We start from the raw sequence: 18992 nt of genomic DNA, 5'->3' as shown, positions 1-18992 counted from the left end.
CAGAGTAGGAAACTGAGGCTCAGAGAGATTGAGAGTGCGGTGCAGTGGAAAGATCACTGGTTTCTGAGTAAAGGGATAATGTAAGATAAGATAATATACTTTCCTAAATCTTTCATTCCAATGACTTGTCCAAAGTCCATGCTGGATGTTCTTTGGACTGATGAAATCATAGGTCTTGATAAGACCTATCCACCCCTCTAATTCATGCCCCCAAACCCCATAAGAATATGGCTTTCACTCTCTTCCCCATCCATAAGATTTTCAATCAGAACAAAATTTAAGTGGCTTCCACATGGAAATGGGAATGTCATCAGTCACTCTGATGAAAGGGAGAGTCAAGGAAGCCAGAGGAACACCAAAGAATCTACAGACCAATCCAATAGGTTGCCTTGAGTGTATTCACTGTCAATATGCAGCTGTCCCTAGCAGGCTCTCCACTGGCATCCCAGCAGCTTGGGATATACAGACATATTGTTTGATGCCCCCCACCCAGCAACAGCTTCTGATGGGCTGGTAAGCTGTGCTTCAGAGAATGTGATTACAGATGTCAAATTGACAACTCATTTTTTGCAAAGTTCTTCAAGATGAGATCCCAGTCAACACTGCAAATCAGCTTCCTCCTCCTGTCTTTCAATCTATCAGCAGACATAATTCTCTCCCAAATATTTGTGTAACCTCAGCGTTTTCCATCTGAAGGCATTTGTTAACACCAGTAGCTGTCCTTCCATTCTTGATCAAAGGGCTCATAGAACTTGATTGCCTAAGAAGCTGGTGATGAGTAATACCATGTGAGAAGGAAAGGCCAATCACCCTTTCTCCTTCCTCTCAGACCCTGCCAAAGTCAGTCACTTCACTCACTTTATTCACTGATGGCTTTTTCTTCTTGGTATAATATGTTCAGCCTGAGCTCACTGTGTTCCTTGGGTTAATGTTAAATGCTACTCATTACTCTTGACAGCTTCAAGCATGATACTGATGCCAGGGAGGGCAAGAGAATACTATTATTTCAAGAGCAAACCGTTTTCCTTGATGGGCTTTCTAAGACCGGCTGGTGTTCTGCTACATTCACTATGATGAACTAGATGGAAAGTGTGAACAGGACCATAGGCTGGTGATGGAAGAGCTGAGTTGTCATCAGAGTTTTGAAGTAAGGAAGGGATAGAGTGTGACAGGTTTGCCAAGCAAGCTTATTTACTCTCTGTCCTCTGCATCATCCCTCATCCAATCCATTCCAATCCAATGCAATGCAACACAATGCAAACTCTAAGGCTCCTTCTATCTCTGACATTCTGTAATCATGTACATGGACAAAACCTCACAGGTGGCAAGGAGCTAGGAGGTGTTAATGCCTCCATCTCAAAATCCCCTGTTGGGTTGTTGACTTCCTGTTGGCAGGTAGAGCAGGAGGCTGTTCCAACTACAAAGAAATGGCTTGTGTGGAGTTGAGAATCTTAAAAATAGTTATTTTCTTATTGGCTGTTAAAAGACTTCTCCAAAACCACTAAAAATACTAAAATTGGAGGAGGGGCACTGCATAAATATATACCAAGGACAGAGACCTTGTAATTGTTACAGAAATTACAAGACAATCAGAGGAAAGGTCAGTGGAGCCAAGAATGGTTTCATAGCTTCACATATTTGGAGCTGGAAGGGAACTCAGAGGGTATCTAGTCCAACCTTCTCACCATAAGGAGTAAGAAGCTGAGGTCTGAGGAGGTCAAGTGACTTGGTTGAAGTCACACATCTTGGATTTAGCTCCAAACATAATTATACCAATGATGCCAATGATGAAAATGATATTAAAGTGAGTATAGGTCCCTTGATTAACCAGTGACATTTCGGATACAATAAAAAGATCTTGTTCATTTCATGTCAACCACTTTCCCACTTCCTTCTTTCGTTAAATGTATTTGTTACCCTACAAATTCCAAGACACATTAGGGTCATAGTATCATACCTATTTGAGCTGGAGCTAAAAAATCTATGACTCCGATCTTTTGACTCATGAATAATAATAGTTTTACAAACAACTGGAAAAAGTCATCACTAATGATCCCTCTTTTATTGTCCAATTGTAAAGGAGAAGGTATGGTAGAGAGAAATCTCTGTTTGACTACATCTTAATGGCATGAGACAGGTTGAATAATGGTAATCTTAAAGGAGCTGTGTGAGATTCACTAGCTTATCTAAAACTACTGTGGGACCCCCCAACTGTGCAGCCCATTTGCAACAACAATCCTCAGGGATAATTTCACAGCTCAAGGAAGCTGACAAGCTTCCCAGGTAAGTGAATCCAACGGCCACAGTAGTCATCTGCACCAGACCCAAACTGATCTCCAGTTCATTGACGAAAAGAAGCCAGCAAGGATGACACTGTTCTGAGCAGTTGTCAATAAATCCATAAAAGACACAACTGTCATGTCCCTGGAATTAGTCACATTATATGTGAGGAAACATAATTGAAAAAAAGATGCATTGTAATCTATTTTTACGTTGTGGGAGATGCCATGTCCTATTTTATTAGGTTACCAGTCAAGGATTTTTTTTTCAGCAATTGGGGTTAAGTGACTTGCCCAGGGTCACACAGCTAGGGTCAAGTGTCTGAGGTCAGATTTGAACTCAACTCCTCCCGACTCCAAGGCCAGCGCTCTAGCTCCTGCACCACCTAGCTGCCCCCAGTCAAGGGTTTTTAAAAAGTCTACACTGAGAAGAGAAAAAAAAGATTTTTTTCAAAGGCAACATCAAAAAGTACTGAGGCAAAGTATTAAATCTGAATGAGATTGTATACCAAGATTAATGTTAAGCAAGTAGCCATATCAATTGCCTTCAGTGGTTTTATATGAGAAATTCCTTGTACAAGGGTCTTAGTTTTATTTACTTGGGTTTAGTATTTTGTCATCTGACATGACTATGAAATGAGCTGAAATTATCAGGTTCATGGCTGTCTTATGTGTTCTTTGTACACAGCAGATACTCAATAAATGTTGAATTGAATTGAATATATGGCCTCAAATAACAAAGTATGCTGAATACCCCTGCCCCCAATCCCTTAGGCTCCCAACCTTGAATCATCCTTGACTCCTCAATATCCAATATGGTGCCAAGGGTTGTTGATTTCACCTCTGCAGAATCTCTTGCATATGTCCTCTTCTATCCTCTGACACTGCCCCCACTCTGGTGCAGACCCTTATCATCTCACACTTGGACTATTGCAATAGCTGCTGGGGAGGGGGTTCTGCCTGCCTCAAGGTTCTACTCACTCCAATCCATCTTCCATTTAGCCACTAAAGTGATTTTCATAAGGTGCAGGACTGACTCAGTAGCTCATAAACAATTAACATACTTTTATGTTTTTTTCCCTCTCTGGTGAGACCCACCTTCCCCAGAATCTCTAGGTTTATAGCACCACCCTGGGGTCTGAACTACCCTCAACAGGGAAACAAACTTGAAGACACTAGACAGTCAACCCATTGACATTCTGGTGAGTCCTAATTTTATCCAAGAGAACAACACAAGTCAAAAACCTTATTGTTCAATCCTGAAGGCTTGAACTGCCCCTGGAAGGAAAATTAACTTGGGTTTGTTGGAGAACCATCCCCCTTGCCATTAGAACCATACTATCTAAAGAGTTAGGGTAAAAACAGAGGGCCAAAGTACTTGTTATTTGCTCTCCCTCCCACACTCTAACATTGGTCAGTCCCTTTCTGTTCTTCTACCTCTTGGGGCCATGCTAGTGAGTGATTTTTCTTTTCCCTAAGAAGCTCTCTCTACTCAAGAATTCCTCTTCTCTCTAGAAGGCTGTATCTGGGAATGAACAAAGTCAGGGTTGCTATGAAGACATTCTCCAAATAGATATTGTCAAGTAATGCACCTTTCTCTCTCTCAAAACACATTTAAAATGAGCAGAAAAAAAACAGAGAAATCTAGGTTGCAGAATTCAGAGTCTAGTAATGACAGTTGGATCATGTGGGTGAGAGCACATGCAACTTCCATGAGTGTGGAGGTTGCCATCATTGGCTCTTGAGGTGGGACACCTTTTCCTGCTCCCCCCCTCCCCAATCAAGGTAAACTCTTTATTCCGTGGACCTCTGACCTAACTTCCAAAAGGGGAAAGAAGAGCAAAAAGGTTGACTTTGCAATAGTTTCCTATTTTATAGGCCAGCACAAAGGAGTTGTTTAGACCCACCACAGTCCTAGAACCAAGCTATTATCCAGGATTGTTGATCCATAACAGCCCGAGTCAATCAACTCATTCTCAATTGATGAGACACAATCAAAGTCCCAACTAAAGACTCAATACCCTTCAAACTCACCAAGTTGATTAGGGAACTCAGTCAATCCCCTGCAGCAATAATTTAATTCCTCTAGGATTCAATTTTCTTAACTTTAAAATAAGTTGTTTGGTCCTATTGACATAAATCCCGTCACTCTTCTTCCCACTCATAAGCACTTCCCAGCTGTCAACAAACATTTTTGTATCCAGACGCTGAGACCATTGTCTTCTCCCCACTGAGCACTCCTTTTGTCTCTGAAAAGTCCACTGAGAACTCAGAACAGTGCAATTAGATACTTACATCTGCCAGGGTTTGGTTATTACTGCTTCCCAAATGCTTTATCCTGGGCCTTCTTCACTTTCTACACGTTCTCTCTTGTTGAACTCATCCACTCACGTGACTTCAACAATCACTTCTATGCAGATGGCACCAGATCTATTTATATAATCCTAACTGCTCTCCAAGCTCTTGTGGAGCATTTTCAAAATCCTGCTGGACACAATGTGCCAAAAGTGGCCTCCTCATTTTACCCCCCTCCACATGCCCACATCTAAACTTCTCTGTTTCTTTCTGCTCATTTTAAATGTGTTTTGAAAGCTCAGAACCATTGTTACCACTTCATTCTCCCTTCCTTATTTCCCCTACCCAATTAGTTGCTGTTGATTTGATTGCTACAACATCTTTCCCCTTTGTCTCTCATGTCTGCTCCAGAAGGCTAAAATACTTAACTCTGAAGCCTGACATTGAGTGCCCTCTATAGTCCAGCTCCAGCTGACCTTTTCAATCTATTTCTCTTCACATAATTCCTTGTTCCAGTCAGACTGGACTGCCAACCCTCCCAGTCTTATTCTGACTTCTCCTGTTTCCATGCATCTGTGGAATCTAGCCACACTTAGAACATACAACTTCCCTGTCTCTAATAGGCGCAATCTTGCCCTTCCCTGATCTGCCCAGCTGAAAGTTGTGGCCTTCAAATTCCTTACTCTAACAGCTTTGGATCTCTCCTTGGTCCTGATTATAGTTTACCCAAGTCTGATGCTTCGCTTTCTCCCCACTCCTCCATTAGGTTGTAACCTCCTCGTAGGCAGGCAGTGTGTTGTCTTACATCATTGTATGCCTAACATTCAGCACAGTGCTCCACATTATCCTCTCCTAAATCTTGGCAGGGATTCACTGGTGCGCCAGCACCCTTCTCCTGTTTTTGATTTGGTTATGAATGTGAGCTGACCACTGGTCATTCCATACTTGGTACATGCCCAGCCTGCCTCCTTTTTCTTTGATAATATAGTGAATTCTGGTTCATCAGCAATGCCTTCAGACTGCTGTCCCGTTCCCACCCCCCATGCACCTCTCCATGGTTCTATGGGTGACCTGTTGCTTTAGTTCTGTAAAGACTGTGGAATTTCATGACTTCAAGCCACAGGACATCACAGAATATTGCACCCATGCACACTAAACACTCAAGAGTTTCCAGGGGACACCTGGCACACTGGAGAACCTGAACTTTGGAGTAATTAAGGCCCCCAATTAATCTTCCACTCAGAGGTGCAATTAACCCACAAGGAAGCAGAAAGCTTAAGAGAAACAAGATGGCAGCAAATGATATAAAAACCAAGAAAAAATGAATTCCTAAGACACTGTAAAAACTGTTCAGTTATATCCACTGCTTTGCTGCAGCTGGGCCAATTAGGAAAATTGGCAGCAGCTCTATAACAAAGTACAAAACTATAGCTTCTATTGCATTTGAATTATGCATTTAAACTGTAGCTACATTGCATTTAAAACAGTGTTCAGACCTTAAGTACCAATTTTAAACAGTGCAAATAAGAGACAGACCTATAAGGAAAAATGGACAGTGAATCATTTTCCTAAATTCTGTGCACGATACATACATAGACACAAACATAGCCAGGTGGTAAAATGAATAGAGTGCCTGGCTTGGAGCTAGGAAGACCTGAGTTCAAATCCTGTCTCAGACAGTAACTGCAGGACCCCAGGCAAGTCACTTCATCTTTGTTTGCCTTCATTTCTTCATCTGTAAAATGGAGGTAATAATAGCTTTCAAAGAATTGGTGAGAGGATCAAGTGAGTACTTTATAAAGTACTTTGAGAGCCTTAGAGTGATATATATATATATATATATAAACGCTATTGTTGTTGTTGCTATTCTTATTACCTACTCTTTAATTCCTTTGTTGGAATTAAGACCTCATAGATTCCCAGTTCCAGAACTGGAAGGGATCTCAGGACCTTTCTCCTACAATCCCCTCATTTTATAAATGAGGAAAAAGAGGCCTGGGAGGTAGGAGAAGAAGGTCACAGGGCTTCCTATTTTAACTAATTTTCCTTACCAAGGTGCTAAGTTCTTTTTATCTCCTCCTGAAGGACTGTGCTTACAGTATCCTCTGAATTTGATACTTTAGGCAAAGCTCCAGTTGCCTCACCCTAGTTACGGCTCTGACTTCATTGAATTGAATAAGAGCCATTCCCCGATGATTAAAGGATATGAAGAGGAAATTTATCATGACAGCTTTATGGAAGATGATGAAGCACAGGTAGAGAAGACAGTTTCAGAGTCAGAGTCAGAACTGGAGTTGGATAAAAATCTATTATTCTTCAGTTCTCCCACAATGATAACTTATATAGATTTTAAAGTTTCAAAGTATTTTCTCTTATTTGGTAATTATAAAATAAGATAATTTCTGTCTATCATTCTCTCTAATTATTATTCTCTCTCTGGTCAATGTGTTTTTTGAGTGTTTTTCCATTATCTTTGTGAAACAGGAAGATGTGTCTGGCTGCTAGGAGACAAGGCCAAATTTGAATATACAGAAAGACTGAGCAAAGTACAAGTAATTCTTCAACTCACAGGCCCCTGCCCCACCTTTGCTGCTCTGTCCCCCATTTCTTTTGACTTTGAACCTGATTGTGAACACTTTTTCCTTGTGCATAGCTGCCAACACTGCGGAATGGCTAACACGCACGTTGGTTTTTTACCTTTAAAAGAGCCACACCTGGAGTGAAGCCATCATCTTTACAGAAAGACTCCTGAAACTTTGTAAGCCTTCACTTGGCTTGGTCTGAGGCTTTTCATTTTAATGCCAGCTAAAAATACCCAGAATCTGGGGAGTATGTCTGCAGCTGCCTGTTGATGCCAGATTAAGGGAGTAAATCAGATTAAAGTTATTTATTGCTTGGGAGATCGCTTTCGGCACGACACTGTCACCATTCCTGGAAGCTTTAGGGGGCTTGTCTCAATGAAGCTTCTGGACCCTCTTATGAATTGTGCATTTCATAATCCTCCCCAAGAGAAAGCACAACCAAGAAACCAAGTCCCCCAAGTCTCCAAAGTCTTAATACTGATGGCGACTTTGTCATGAAAATGGACAGCAGCTTTCCAAGAAAGCTTTATAGCCAGTGAGCATTCAAGCCTTAAATCCAAATTCAAATGAAGGCAAAAGCAAAAAAAAAAAAAATTAAAAGCTTGCAACCCCTCCTCCCGACCTAACACCAAACTCCAAGCCAGGCAATAGGGAGGGGGAGAGGAAAGAATTAACAAATCACCTGTTTATTGCCATCAGTTTCTCAAGTCCGAGATCATCAGAATGCATTTTATGAAGAGGATATCCATTGTCTTGGCAAAATTAAATGTACTTTGGCACTTGCAAACAATATTTATCAAGCTACTCCATCAGGAGAAAAGTTGCTCCACTCCGTCTACCATATATTACTTTTTCAATTTCCTGCTAGGACTACTTTTTTTTTAATGTTCTTTAGGGTGAGACCACAGGATTTCTCATTTCTCACAACAAAGACTGTAACTCATTAAAATTATGCTGATGACTTTTCCCCACAAAAATGCACACCACTATTTTCTCTAGATGAGCAATCTGCACTCTTATCCATGACCATCATGTAGGTTTTTTAATTTTTGAAAGATCACAGTTAAGAAGGTAGGATGCAGTCTTCCAGTTCACCTGCACCCTTTGCTTTCATTTGACATTTTCCCCTCCTTCGATGTTCATCTGGTGGGATATTGAGGGATAATCTATTGGGGAAGAGTTGACACATAGTCTAGGGGCATGAAAAACTGAAAGATACTAAAACAAGGCTTTCTGGACTTTCCAGTTTGGGCATCAAGATTTAACCCCACCCCCCCCCTCCCAAAAAGCACAAGCTTTGGCATTTTTCACCATAAGAGCATTTTTTAAAGGGCAGCCTCACTGGGGACATTTCTACTTCGGGGCCAGAAGAAATCAGTCATTTCTTGCATAAAAGAGATGGGTAAGCCAGGTTGGCTGAGACTTAGGCTGGAGAACTGAGGGGCTATTTAGTCACTTGAGCATTTAACTTAATCCACATCTGACCATTTTCCAGGATTAAAAAAATGCTTCTTAACTTTTTTAAAAAGGTATGTGTGCCGTGTGCAAATCCTGATGTAGTTAGGAGAGAAGGCAGAATTAGATGAGAACTGGGCTGTTTAAACTTAGCTGGGGCCTTATAAGACCTGAGTCTGGGCTGCAGGACGGACACATTTTCAAGATTATTTTGCTTGGTTTCACTCAGGCTACAAAGTAGTAGGAAAAAAGTTTTTAAACTTATTTTTTCATCTTTCTTATCACAGATGATACTTATGTGAGATAATCTGTGGGAACTATTTTGCAAAGCTTAAAGTGCTGTATAGAGGTTAGCTATTATTATTATCATTTGGGAATGGACCCGTGATTTCAATGATGTGGTGAACTTCTGCTGGGGGTATCTCTCCATGAATTAGTCTAGAACTTCATTTTCAGAGTTGCTTGGATGCTGAGAGTTTTAGTGACTTGCCCACAACCACACTGACAATTGACTTCCCCACCAAAAAGTCAGCCTTCTCTCCACTGGCTATGGGGTCTCCTCCTCCTTCCTCTTCTTCCTCCTCATTATTACTTCCCTTGGGTTAGAGAAGGATAGAAGTGTACCCATGATGAAAAAAATGTTTTAAATTCCCAAAGATTATAATATTTTATATATATATATAATGTTATATATAATATATAAAATGTTTTATATATATAATAAAATGTTATATATATAAAATGTTTTATATATATAAAATGTTATATATATATATAAAATGTTTTAAATTCCCAAAGATTATATTTTATATATATATATAAAATGTTATATATAATATATAAAATGTTTTATATATATAATAAAATGTTATACATATATAAAATGTTTTACATATATATAAAATGTTTATATTATATATATAAATATATATATATAATGTTTTAAATTCCCAAAGATTATAAAAACACAAGGCTCACTTTGAAAGCCAGGTGCCTTTTCTGTACCTTCCTTTGATCTGTGCCCAAATAAATAGAAATCGTCCACATCCACACCTTTGCATAGGCTGTGCCCTCTTCCTGGTATCCTTGTCCTGCTTCCCCCTCATCTGAACTTTGCCTTCTTCAGCTCAGATCATGGCTCGCCTCCCACAGGATGGCTTCCTGACCTACTTCTGAGCATTCCCCTCAATTTCTTTGTGTTTACCTTGTACAGACGTAAGCTCCCTGAGGGCAGGGACTATCTTATTTTTGTCTTTGTAACTTTACCTAGCACAGTGCTTGGCACATAGCAGGTGCTTAATAAATCTTTGTTGTTGAACCGAATGGACATAATTCCCACACGACCTTTGAAAACATATACTGGTAGGGAAGATAGCAACAACAACAATAACAATAACAATTGTGACAGTTGCTCTTTTTCTCTAAAGAAGGAAGCTGAGTGGTACTATGGATAGAATGCTGGGGCTGGAGTCAGTTAGAGCTGAGTTCAAATCCAGCCTCAGAAACTTACTAGCTGTATGATCCTGGACAAGTCACTTTACCTCTATTTGCCTCCATTTCCTCATTGTAAAAAGAAGATAAGGATAGCACCTACTTCCCAAGATTGCTGTGAGGATTGAATGAGACAGTAATTATAAAGCGGTACTTAGTTAGTGCTATATAAATGTTCCCTATTGTGAAGATGGCATTTTCCTTCTCTTCAATAGTGAAGATTACTTTTTCAACCAAAAGCACACATGGCATGTCTTCAATTTCCAAAGTCCTGGAGGTTAAGAGCTCATGGCAGCCCTTGGAGGGTGTGATGGAGCCCCATACCTGACTTAGAGGAGTTAATAAGAGACTCAGCTGGTAGCAAGTAGAGGGAGCATGTCTGAAGACTTCGGTGTTTACAAAAGAGAGCTAAGGATGTCAGCAGGGATATGAGAGGGTGAAGGGGAAACCTTTGGGTGTTTGAAGGCAGAGAGGAGGAAGCCAACGGAAAGGGAGAGACAGAAGACAACGGAGGGAGGAGGGCCTGCTCCCCAAAGTCATGACAACTTTTCTTGGAAATTCAGCTTCTAAATTCTACATGAATTCAAAATAACTCCCTTCCAACCCTGGGTGGAGGGCTCATTTTTTTGCCTTTTCTCAGCAACAAGGAGGGTATGTATGGCTCCTGCCTGGGGTAGGTCATTTATATTCTCATTTAGGGGCCTGAAGGAGATTTGAAACACTTTTAGGTTTGTGAAGCAAAGAAGGTGCATATGGTCAGTGAGTGTTCCTTGTCCACAATGCCCCATCTCCCACCTCTGGACCTTTGCACTGACTGCTCCCTGATGTTTGCAATGCTCTACTTTCTCACCTCTACCTCTTGGCTTCCCTGGCTTTCTTAAAGACTCAGTTCAAATCTCCCTTTCTGCAGGAGGCTTTTCCAGGCCCCCCAGTGGCTGGCACCTCCCCTCCACAATGCCTTCTTCCCTACTCTGTAGGTCTCATGCATTCCCTTATTTATTTACATGCTGTGTCTATTTTTGGACTATAAGCTCGATGATGGTTAGAGACCTTTTTACCTTTTACCTTTCTTTGTATCCCCAACGCTTAGCCCAGTGCCTGGCACATAGTAGGTGCTTAATAAATGCTTGTTGTTGGAATGTCTTTTTTTCTGTCCTGTCATTTAAAAAAATAAATACGCCGCCTTACATAAGGAAAAAACTTACTGGTCACCGAGGAACCTGGAGGCTGTTTTGAAAGGAGTGGACTTGTTAGTGTCTACTGAAGAGTAAACGTTTCAGAAATATGTGTTGATTGGTTGGTTGTCTCTGCCTAGTAGAGTATAGTGTGTTTGCTGATGTCTGCCTGACAGCAGCAGGGTCTTCAGCTTTGAAGTCTCCCCCCTCTGCTGGGTGGAGTAAGGGCCCTAAGCCAACTCAGGAAGAGGAAGGCATGAAGATGGAGGCAGGGCCAGTCCAGGTCCAAGTGAGGAGTGGCTTTGCTGTTTCTCCCTGAGGTGTGGTACAGCCAGCCAGCTTTCCATCAATCAGTTGACAAGCATTGATTAGACACCTACTATATGCTGAGCATGGTGCTAAGTTCTATCGGTGCAAAGACAGAAATGAAACAGTTCCTGCCCTCAAGGAGCTTACATTCTGTTAGCGAAAACACTATGCACACACATATACATATATATACACATATATGTATATGTATATAGAAAACATTAAAAGAATAAGGAAGGTCATTTTCAGAGGGAGGCAGAAGCATGGGGGGAACCAGGCAAGACGATGTGAGGCCAATGTTTGAGCTGAATGTTATCAGCACTCGGCCACCAGCTATGTTTATAGGGGGTGAAAGTACTCGAGGGATTTTGGATCAATGGGTGACTAGTTACTGTGGTAACACATATCTGCTGCTGCCTGTATTTGTTTAGAGAACAATCAGGAGGGGAAAAGATCTATTTTTCCATCTTCTTTTGCTTTGATGCAGTCTGGGAGGAACTGGGCTTGAATCCTGACAATGTCACTACTATCTGTACGACCTTGGCAAATCACTTCACCACACCCCCACTGCCCTGCCTCAGTTTTTTCATGTGTAAATTGTGCTCCACGGTGAGGTTCTTTCCAGCTTTAGACCTAGGATCAATTCTATGACTAGATAATTTCTAAAGTCCCTTCCAGTTCTAAATCTAAGATCCAGGATCTCATCAATGTTGGCATTCAGTCCCACACTGAAGCTTGCACTTCATTCGTGTCATTTGTGACTCTTGTCCAGGTTCCCCTTTAAACCCTCCACTGAGGGGTCCACACTGTATGTTGGAGTCTTCCTCTAGAACTCATGCCGTTGAGTGGAGCCCAGTGCCTCCTTTGCTCTCACTACATGACTGACCCACCTCCCTCTCTGGTCTGGTCACCCAGCACTCTGATGAAATCCTTTACATGATTTCTCTTGCATAATTTATCATTAGTAACATGCTCATATCCCTTGCCCTTTGGGAGACATGCACTCCTTGGATCCCATGGTATTCCATGCCTTGTGGCCATGTAGTACGACTTTATTTTTAATTTTGATATTCTTCCAGTGATTCTGGATGTCTATGGGTCATTTTTCCTAAAATATTGATTGAAATAGGGTTTTCATGACACCCAAGAGATTTAAACTAGTTTAATGCCTTCCATTATGCAGAGGTAAGGCTTCAGCAGTTAGGGGATAGGTGGGGAGGCTTACAAGGGAGCACATCAGAAAGAAGTGTATATTTATTGACATCGCTATTGTACTAGAGAAAAGTATAGTAAATCAGCAGGCAGCAAGGAGATGAGGGCAGGAGGAGGGGTGCTGCCAAGTCGCTCGGTTTCCTTTGCAATGTAAGTTCCTTGAGGGCAGAGATCATTTCACTTTTCTTTTTATCTCAGTGCCTAGCACAGTACCTGGCACACAGTAGGCACTCAATACATTTTTGTCAAATGATTCTCTCCTTATCTGAAAATGAGGTGATGGACATCATATACTGTGTTTTCCATCCAGTGCAAAGAGTTCTGGGCTCAGAGGCTGTTTCTGGCTCTGGTGCTTAGTGATGTGAGCCTGGGGAAGTCATGAAACTGCTCTTTGCCTCAGTCTCTTAATCTGTAAATGGAGATAATCCCATGTACACTATTTCCTACTGTTCTTTAACCTGAAACGGCCTTAGAAATGAGAACTCATTCCCTTTCATGCAATCCTCTCACCCTCCAGTCATATAAGGAAGCATCAGAATTGTCAGTGGAGACAATGAGCAGCAATTATGCCCTAAACCAGGGGTGGGAAACCTGCGGCCTGGAGGCCACGTGTGGCCCCTAAGTCCTCAAGTATGGCAGTTGCACGTGGCCTCAAAGCCTTGAGGCCCACTCCTGAAACCCTGAAGATTGTGTCTTAGAAAAAAAGATTCAGTTAAGGCACGGTGAAGCTCTGTTTGTTTCTTTTGTGTTTTAGCTGGCACCTGGAGTCTCTCTTGTTTCTTAAAATGTCTCCCATTTCCTTCTTTCTCTGGCCTGCTTCTCTCCCCCCTTTCTCATTTCTGCTCACTTCATATTCTGATACCTCAAGAGTTGCCTTGGTCAGAGGGAATATGTGGTAGAGAACATTAGTCTAAAGACTGCTTCTTTGGATGGGGAATTTTTGTTACTTTCTGTATTCACTTTCCCTCTAATCATGCAGATAATGAACAGAAGAGTCTTAGTGATGACTAGAGACATGAACTCAATCACCCATATGACATTCCTAGTGGAACCAGTCTCCATTTTCCAGGTGGATAAATTGAGGCATAAACAAATAATTTTTGGGGGGGACTTTATGATCACTCAAAAAATTGGTCATTAAGATAAGAAAAGAATCCCATCAACTTTGAACAGTTTTGCTGAATAAGGACAGCTCCTCGAAGGGTCATAGGTTGAGAGATTAAAGGGACCTCAAAGACCATCCCACCCAACTCCTCACTTTACAGATGAGGAAACTGAAGTCAAAGGGGGTTGTGACTTGTCCAAGGTCACCTAGGTTGTATGCGTCAGAGATAGTACTTAAACTTGGGTTTGCTGACTCCAGACTCTGCATTCTTTTACTGTACCAAGGAGAGGATGAGGTTGACACAGCACCTAACTCTTTGGACGTTGTCAGCTTTGTGGAAAAGCCCAGAGGTAGTTAGTTAGCATAGTGGATAGAGTGCCAGAGTTAAAGTCAGGAAAGGCCTAGATTTGAACTCTGTCTCAGATACTAGCTGGGTGAACCTGGGCAAATCACTTAACCTGCCTGAGCTTCAGTTTCCTCATCTATAAAATGAAGGATTTCACTGGCCTCAAAGGTCCCTTCCAGCTCTAAATCTATTATTCCATAAGATATGTTAGAGAGTGGTTGTAATTTTGGCTTGAAAGGATTTCAGCTAGGTGGCTCGGTGGATAGAGTGATGGGCCTGGAGTCAGGAAGATCTGAATTCAAATCCAGCCTTAGACATTTACCAGCTGTGTGACCCTGGGCAAGTCATTTAACCTCTGTTTGCCTTAATCCACTGGATGAGAAAATGGCAAACCACTCTGGCATCTTTGCCAAGCAAATCCCACGGACAGTATTGGCATGCTACGGTCCATGAAGTCTTAAAGAGTCAGACACAACCGAGCAACCGAACAGCAACAAATCAAAGTCCATAGCCCCAGTGGGTTTAGATTTGGCTCCCAGCTCAGGCATGGCCACATGGAGCCTACGTCTTTGGCACAGAGAAGTAGGAAGCTGGGGAGTCCGTCCAGGGTTCTGCCCTGCTTTTAGAGTGTTCCCCTCTTTGGGTTTAGGGGCTTCCTTGACCTCCTGTTGGCTAGTTCACATGTGAACAATATGGTGAGTTTCCACAAATATTGCCCCCTTTGATCCTTGCTTTAGCTCTGAGTTATAGGAAGGACAGGCATATCTGTCCTGTTTTATTGGTGAGGATACTGAGGCTCAGAGAGGGAGAATGATTTGCCCACAGTCATGCCCGCAGTGCATAGTTCTTGTGATCCCAGTGCTCTTGGCAAGAGAGCACCCTACCAGGAGGGACACTCGCTTCCTGAAAAGTTAGATGCCAAAAATGCTTTCCCCAAGGGAAGGTACCCCCTGAATATCAACAAGATTAATGAAAATAACTACCAGCATAGCATCTCTGAGGGGCCAGGCTTGGAATCCAGAAGAACTGGGTTTGAGTCTTGCCTCTGATATATGCTGCTTGTGGGACCTTGGCTAGATCATGGACCCTTCATTCAATTCCCCAGCAATGCTCCAAGATTAAGTTAGAGAAGAACTGCTACCTGCATCGGTGGAAGGCAGTGGAACCCTGACCCTAACCCTCGAATGAGGCTGATCTTCCTGACTCCAGGTCTGGCACTCTGTTCCCCATGCCACCTAGCTGCCTGTTTCACTTTTCTCTTTGGAGCCCCAACAGAGAGTAGGGTTCCTAGCACAGAATGGGCATATAGTAAATGACTGCTGAGTACCTGATAGAAAACCCAGCAAGGTGGGAGGAACTGACAAGGCCTTGTCTTAGGGCTGAAGCAGAGCAATAAAGAATTCTTACTGCCCAATTTGGAACTGTGCCTGCTTAGGTGCAAATGTGAATTATCCCTTTAGTTAGTCTTCTACCTACCAAGCAGGAAGGGAGGTGTCCAGAATCCCTGCACAGTAGAGTACCGGAGGTCTCTCCCTCCCCCTTCCACGGTTTGGTAAAGAAAACCCATTTGGACAAGGGACTGGATAAAGAAACAGAGACCCAACTGTATTGCCTGGTGCTTTGTAGACCAGTGAGCAAGAAAAAAAAATAGATCTTATTGTACACTTGTGTGTGTGTGTGTGTGTGTGTGTGTGTGTGTGTGTGTGTGTGAGAGAGAGAGAGAGAGAGAGAGAGTCGGGGGAGTGAAGGCTGGAAGAGAATTCAGGAGCTATTTTCTCTTCATTCATTTAATAAGGTTCTTTCTTTCACTTAATGGACTTTATTTGATTAACCCTTGAATTTTAGGAAGGGGGTTTCAGTTACTCTCTTTTCATGAAGAGACAAAGAGAAGATGGAAAGGGAAAGGGGGTGGGGTGGGGGAAGGGCCCTTGGCAGTGTGGGGAAGGTCTGGGGCTGAATAATACAGTTTTATAATGAGGGTTCCAGTGAGGGCTCTTGCTGATGGCTCTGACCAGCTCTGTGACCTGATTATGTCGCTGAGTGTCAGCAGCCGAGACACTACAGAGCAAACCATCCCAACCAATCTATCTCCATTGTAATCGCTCTCATTGCTGCTCCTGCCTGGAGCCTTGTTAGCAGCAGCCCAGCCATCAGGCGTCATTAGCACCATTTAACGTCAAGCAGCTCAGAAGGCAAACGGTGGCTCCTCGGGATAATGAGGACCAAAGGAGGCCCTGCTATTATCTGAGATGGGGAGGGGGGAGGGAGAATCAACAAGGATGCGCCCCTTATTTGGGTCTGACAGCTAATTAGAGATTAAAAAGCTCCAAAGATGGGCACAATTGAAGGAATGACTAACCATTAAGACTTGCCCTTGTCCTCAGGTGGAGGGTTTTTGTGTCAGACGGCCACGGGGGCTCTTTGGGGATCGCTGTACTAACACAAGGCATAAGCCCTGAAGAATAGGTCACTGCAAGGACTCAGAGCACCTGGAGAAATCCAACCTTGTCTTTAGATTTACGGAAGAAAAAAATCATAACTGGGAACCATCTACAATAACGGTCTCCCAGAGACACGCCTCGCCGCTGTCACTTTTAAGTTCATAGAAATTAATATGGGTTCCTTGATTTTTTAAAAACTGTTTTGAAACGAAAATAAGGGACTAATTTCCTTTGGGATATCAAAGAAACAAAAAATTGAATGTGACTCAAATGGAAAACAACATGTACAAAGTAAGTATGCACAAACTGCATACAGAACATATAAAAATAAGGAAAAACTAATTTAAGGAAGGAGGGCACTAGTGGCTGTATTTAATCAAGATGTCAGTGTATATGGTCATCATTTGCACTTTTAAAAAATGACTCGGATGGATTCTGTGATGATCTGTGTGATGTTGGGTCTTGTCTCCCTGGGCCTCAGTTTCCTCACCTATAAAATGAGAGGGTTGCACTAGATGACCTCTGAGGTCTCTTCCAGATCGTGATTTATGGTCCTACCAAACCTTGCAGACCTTTCCCAACTGACCATGTGCATTATACCAATGGATTGTTGAGTTAGAAACCTTCTGGTTAAGACTGGTCGTGCAACCAAGCTCTCACCTAAGCGAAATCAACTTTCATTCCAGGCAGATAGCTCAGTAAGGGGAAGAAAGAGGGAAATGGCTGGGGGGTTGCACGGGAATTCACTAAGTCCCCAAAGAAGGTGCAAGTAAATAGCACAATGCATAGAGAACTGGGACTGGAGTCAGGAAGACATAAGTTCAAACCCAGTCTCAGACATTTACTCACTGTGTGACCCTGGGCAAGTCATTTAACTTCTCTTTCTCTGTTGTCTCAACTGCAGAATGGGGATAATAATAGCACCTGCATCACAGGGTTGTTGTGTGGATCAAATTGGGTAATATTTCTAAAGTGCTTAGTGCATTACCTGGCACATAGTAGGCACTGAATAAACAAATGTTCTCTTCCCCTCCCCTCGTGCTCCTTCCCTCTCTTCTATGGATGGGAAAGTATGGATGGGTTGTGACCTGCCTTGGTTTAGAGAGTCCATCTGGATGGAACCAAGAATCCATTGAAACATACTGAACTGGGGACAATTAGGTGGCAAAGTGGATAGAGCACCGGCCCTGGATTCAGGAGGACCTGAGTTCAAATCCGGCCTCAGACACATAACACTTACTAGCTGTGTGACCCTGGGCAAGTCACTTAACCCCATTGCCTAGCCAAAAAAACCCCCCAAAACCAAAACAAACCAAAAAACATACTCAACCAAAGGGTATGTACAAAATCACCCAAGCTCCTGACAAATAAGCTTTACTTCCACGTTCCTAGCGTCCCCCATTCGTTTTTGGCTGTGCCACCTGAGATGCCCACTCTTTGTTTTGTGTACATTCTTTTGAATTGGCTTTGATAGATGCACTAAAGCTTTATGGAAATTCTCTAGGGAATGGAACCTCCCTTAAGCTGTTGGCCCTCCTAACTGTGGTACATGAGCCAAGGACACTTTTTGAGCCTAGATCTGCCCTTTCTGCTTCTAGGATCGAAGTCTCTTAGCATTGGATTCATGAACAAAGGGCTCCAGAAAACCCCCCCAAAGGAAGGATAACTTCCCCTCTCTGCAATGTGAGTTCAGAGGTTTGGGAAGTTACTGGCTCTCTTAGCATCATGAGCACATATGGCTGCAGCTTAGACTTAAGCTGACACCATAATAGGGCCTGCCAGGGTGAGGGAAACATTTAACCTGGGTCTAGGAAGCTTTATTCTTTCATTCCTGGGAGTGCGCAGGAAGTCCATTCTTTGGGAAACTCCTGGTGTTCCAGTTCTTTCCACTAATGCCAATCAATACAAAGGGCTTGTCGATAATTAAGAGTCCTCAGGAGATGCCTGGGGCCCAGAGAAGTTCTGGGAAGTGCATGCTCACATAACTCGGAGGTGTCCAGGGCAGTACATGTGCAGTAGAGTTGAAAGGAGGCTGGATTTGAGGCACAGGATCCGAGTTGGATTATTTTCTGCTTGGCCCCAGCAGGCAGAATTAAGCACTGTGAGCACAAGGGTGGATTTAGGCTTCAACCAACGATTCCAGCAGCATTTAGTTCTTGCCACGTGCCTGGAATGGTGCTAAGGCTTATGTGGGAATTTGAGTGGAAGGCTCTTTCACCTACCACTTGTGCGGCCTTTGGGAAGTCTCTTAACTTTGTTGGGCCTTGATTTACTCATCTGTAAAATGAGAGGTTTGGACTAG

General features: G+C 42.6%; 1 protein-coding gene across 1 annotated transcript in view; it reads right to left on the bottom strand.

Annotated features, from left to right (window-relative positions):
* Positions 1-18992, bottom strand: part of POU6F2 (POU class 6 homeobox 2) — a 394263-nt gene that overhangs the window by 35898 nt on the left and 339373 nt on the right. The window lies entirely within an intron of this gene.

The sequence above is a fragment of the Vombatus ursinus genome, unplaced genomic scaffold, assembly GCF_900497805.2.
Source record: "Vombatus ursinus unplaced genomic scaffold, bare-nosed wombat genome assembly UNPS02014817.1, whole genome shotgun sequence".
Classification (NCBI taxonomy): domain Eukaryota; kingdom Metazoa; phylum Chordata; class Mammalia; order Diprotodontia; family Vombatidae; genus Vombatus; species Vombatus ursinus.
Note: the sequence above shows the minus strand (reverse complement) of the source record. Positions and strands in the feature narration are given on the sequence as shown.